General features: G+C 36.6%; 1 non-coding gene across 1 annotated transcript; it reads left to right on the top strand.

The window, feature by feature from the left end:
* The first annotated feature begins 1,883 nt into the window (after window positions 1-1,883).
* LOC119245416 (small nucleolar RNA SNORA19) lies at window positions 1,884-2,005 on the top strand. The gene has a single exon (XR_005125344.1). It is a non-coding gene; the product is annotated as a small nucleolar RNA SNORA19 (small nucleolar RNA).
* Window positions 2,006-4,919: the final 2,914 nt, after the last annotated feature.

The raw sequence follows: 4,919 nt of genomic DNA, 5'->3' as shown, positions 1-4,919 counted from the left end.
AGTATTTTCAGAAAATATGCTATTGTCATTAAAATAAATGTCCAGATAATAAAACATACTGATGACAAAACTGAAACAAGTCTAAATAGAAATTATTTTTTAAACCCCCCTCTTTTTAGTGAGAAATTCTGTTAAAATACTTTCATTTTCCTTATTGGTATGGGGGTACCTCTCCTAGCAGTCTAAAGATTCCCCCCAAGACTTTGGCAAAAAAGAAGAGAACTTGACCTCACTGGTGGCGCAGGGATTAAAGGCAGTGCTATCAAGCTATCAGCAGCCATTGCAGAATGAGTTTGATCCTGGAACAAACCCACATGGTGCAGCAGACCTCTTCTGCCTTGCCTGCTGCTTCCCTCAGAAGTGTGTTTCTGTAGATCTGCCTGTTCTGCTACCTACTCTGTCTCTGGTGAATCCTCTCATCCCCCACACCTCTGACCTACACCCCAGCTCTTGTTTGCATAAATAAAAATAAATCTTTAAAAAAAAGAGAACAATTTCTGGCATCTGCAATCAGACATTCTTTCAAGTTGTAGAAACTCTTCAAGGAGCAGGGATGCCTGTGAAGATGTTCAGGAGGAAGAATAGTTGTGGGGCAGCCAGGGGGCTCTCCCTGGGTTGGCATGTACCAGCAGACACACCTCCGCCAGGCAGCTGGTGTTGGCACCCGCCAGTCTCCTTCCTGCTAAACCAGGGAATGTATTCAGCACGGGGACCGGGCACTCAGCATCCTCAGGGATGCCAAATGCGTCCACTTTTAATGAGTTTTTCTGCCTTTAATTTATTTAGTTCAGTGAGCCCTGGTTCAACAGTTTGGCAACTGTAATTCTCTATTTTAAGACCAATTCACACAGAGAAATAGGAAAAGAGGCTCTGTTCAGTGAATGGGAGCACCCAAGGGTTTCTCTGCAGTTATTCCAGGTACCCTAATTTAATCATTGTGGAAACAACCTGGACTTCTCCAAATAAAGTTAATTTTTATGAAATAACATATAAATCACTTAGTTTATACTGCTGAAATGTAGTCATTTTAAAGAGAATGTTTCTGCACACTTTTAAAAATTGTTTTACTTTAATTACATCTTAAAACTGGGAAGCATGAGGTAATGAAGCAAAGACAAAAGAAAAATGGGATGGGAAGTAGAGGAACAGGATTGAGCTCTCCTAGTTTGTTAGCTTGCCCACTTAGGTGAGGAACATCCCTTCTTGGTTTTCAGTTTACTACTCTGTTAAATGAAGACCTAGAGAAGATGTGTGAAATTTTGAAATAATAGCATCCAAAGCCTAATAAAGTAGGGATGTGGCTGTCACCTAGTGAAGCTGAAACTGAGAAAGTCATCAGACCAATTGATCTTGAGTAACTGGACCCATTTCCATGTAGTGGTATGAGCCATGCATGTTTATCAGAGGAAATGAAACCCACAGGTCTACTTAATTTATTGATGCATGCAATGCATTTGTAATCCTGAAATGCAAAACTTGAAAGGGTAGATGAGGTCAATATGATAGTGTGAATGGCACTAGAACTTTGATGGTGGGTACAATGAAGTATAGATATTTATTGAGATGTGAAGCTGTGCTCCTGAAATTTATATATTATTATAAACCAATAAAATTGTATTTAAACAATAAAATAATTGGAAGGATAAAACCAAAATGGAGTGCTAGGCACTCACATTTTCTGCTTAATAGTCATAAAAAAGAAAAACTAACACAAGAAAACATACCAAGTATACTTGATAAATAATTGAAACAGATGAAAAAATTTAATCTTCAAATTGGTATTTGGATTGATTTTTGAGGGAGGGATGTCCCCAGTGCACTCCATAGCTCCAAAAGCAAAGAACATCCCAGTGCTTTTGTATTTAATTAAGAAAGCTAGTCCTATGCCCATTTCACTGATCTGCTTTCATTCATATAGCTTTATTTCTTATGTGCTATAAACATGGTTGAAGATGACTTAGCAGTATAACTAGATAGTAATGCTGCCATTCTCCTTCAGACAAATGAAAAAGAAAAGAGAAGAAAAAAGCTGGTTCTGATCACGCCCCAGCAGACTCCTGCACTGTCTTAGCAACAAGTATAACTGAGGATACTGCTCCCTTTATGGGCACTCATGGGCACTCTGCCTAAGGACCAGAGGGAAGCCATCTTAGAAAACAGAACATTTTGTTCACTCATGTGGTTATCACATGGTCATCTGCATTGAGTGTCCACCAAGGATAAGAGCCCAGATGGAGTAATGATTGCAGCTAACTGGAAAGTATTCAGAAGAATTCAGTTTAGAATATATTTTTTTAACCCTAATATTTTTTAGCTATGTTGAGAGGAGGAAAATGTAAAATAAAAAGAGTTAATAGTGCTTTTTTAAGTAATACAAAGGGAACTTTGAGGATTAATTTAAACTAGTGTTTTCATATCTTGAAAGTATATGAAAACAACGAACAAACATTTCCACTGAGTACAAAAGAATTAGAAATGGCTTTAAATAGAACCCATAAGGCAATCATAGGAGACAACCAGGGTAGATGCTGGGGGAAGACTGTGGGGAGATGTTGCCTAAACATGTCTCCCTGCCTTCCATCAATAACTGACTTTCTCCTCAGGCTTCTCTTTCCTGTCCTGTGGATGGTGTGTATTCTCACCCCTGAATGGTGTCTGGTGAGGTCTTAAGCTCCGTGGGAAGACTTACAGAAAAGCAATTGGCATGCACTCTCTCCTTTGTGGGCTGATGCCAGTATGAATAACACCAATGTGGAGGCCTCAATAGTAAGAACAAAAACAGAGAGTTAATAAGAAGTGCCAAGAATGTAGAGATATGGAGAGCCCCCAGAGGTCAGCTGGGACTCTGCCTGAGCTTACCTATTTGCTCTGGCCTCCTAATGATGCAGACATAGCTGTATAGGGGCACAGACTGAGCTGTTCCTGAAGGTGAAATGTGGGAGACAGTTGAGAAGGAAGGAGCTTCATCCAAGAGTCTCTGGAGGTGGCTTAGAACCTGCCTGCTTTTACATTAGTGACTGGGAAGGATGAATTATCTTGCCCTTTTTCTACGTTAAGGTTGCCAACCTCTGGGGTGCTCTGACAGGTAGATCTGAGTTGCACTGAGCAAGTAAAACAGCATGCCACATACCTAAGAGGAGTCCACAGTGCAAGAAAGAGAGAACAGTGGCAACAAAGCACATACTCTCTTAGTGAAAGAGACAATCCAAGCTTTGCACACAAAAAAGGGTTTTCTCGAGCTAAAATCATAATTTCTCAGAGAAAATATTTTCTACATGAATTACAAAAGAAGATTTTCATTGAATTTCTAATTAGAAACCTGGAAAACCACATGTAAAAAAAATACCTCAACTCAAAGAGCAAAATGGTAGAGTTGAAATATAGGCAGAAGAGACCGAAAAAACAAGCCCAAGAGAAGACTGAGAATTAAGAGAGAAGACTGAGAATTAAGAGAATTCTAGAAAAAAAAAGAAAGAAAGAGACTTCTGAAAAATTTCTCAGATATGCCTCAGGTAAAGAAAATAACATTATGAATTTTGAGAAATAAAAAAGCAAGTGAAGAAATATATATAGGAAAATTCTGAAACATCCTAAGCCTACAGATCACAGGGGCTCCTTTCAAATATACTGAAATAACATTCTGAAATTATACACTAGAATTGTTCATCATCTTTGAGACTAAAAGGTGCTGTAAAGATGTGGTCATTTGGAAAATGAATCAGTCTTATGCCCCATCTGAAAGAACTCTTGAGAATACTGATGCTAATAGCTAAAACATCTACCTGTAAGTTCAGATGGGGCAATAAATAGATTTTCTGAGACTGCAAGCAAAAGTGAATGCTACATGATCATCTGGGAAAATATTAGTTTATAATTTAAAGCACTAGGTAATAAGAAGAGGGACATGGTTATTCATATGTGCAAATAATACTGACCTAAGTAAAAAAACAAAACAAAACAAAAACTAAACTGCTAAAGTGTGATATTTTCATCCTCTTCTCTAAAAATTAGTTTTAAAAGAGAAAATTTATTCCATTTATTCATATGTTCCTAGAGAATTTACAAAATCAACAATACTTCTTTGCTAAAATGACTGCCTAAGTCTTTTTTTTTAAATAAAACTTTTATTGAGGTCATTCTGTGAACAAGAACTAATGATCAGAAGTAATTAGTAACACAAAGAGGCCAAAAATCAGAACCCCTTTGCAATTAAGAAGTACTTACCTAGACAGAAAACTCTTGGATAAAAGAGAAAATCAAAAAGAAAATTAGAGTTACATAAAAAAATGATGAATATTCTTCATAGCTAAACCAATGGAACAAAATGAAAGCAGTCCCCAGAAGGGAGAAAAAATGATATGAAATATCATCATCTTTTACCAAGAAAGTAAAGGGATAAAGGGAGTTTGTGCTCATCCATAGAATATAGATTAAAAACTTCAACAAAAACAAATAGGAATTGGAACTTCATAATAAAATATGAAATTAATGAAAACAAAGGTAATAGAAAATTTAAAATTCATATCTAATTTGGGTCAATGTAAAGATCTTTGTGGCTCAGGAGCATGTTTAAAGGAAAAAGAGAAAAGACAAATATATACCAAATTTTTAGTAGAGATAAACAAGAGCTAACCATAGACTAGTCATAGAAGTGATTAAAGTAGACATAAATATATATGTATATGGAACTTTCTGACAAGACATTTGGAAATTTAAAGGAAATGGATGATTTCCCAGCAAAATATGTATTGCCAAAATTCACCCAAGAAGAAAGGAAGGAGAAACTTAAATACATCAGTTACCATAAGAGAGTTTAGAAAAAGACACTTAAAGATCTACCATTGAAACAGGCACCGGGAACAGATGGATTCCCAGCTGAGGTTTATGTAACATGAATTTTATATAACCTTAAAGAAAGA

The sequence above is a fragment of the Talpa occidentalis genome, unplaced genomic scaffold (genome assembly GCF_014898055.3).
Source record: "Talpa occidentalis isolate TD23 unplaced genomic scaffold, MPIMG_talOcc4v2.1 talOcc4.14, whole genome shotgun sequence".
NCBI classification, from domain to species: domain Eukaryota; kingdom Metazoa; phylum Chordata; class Mammalia; order Eulipotyphla; family Talpidae; genus Talpa; species Talpa occidentalis.
Note: the sequence above shows the minus strand (reverse complement) of the source record. Positions and strands in the feature narration are given on the sequence as shown.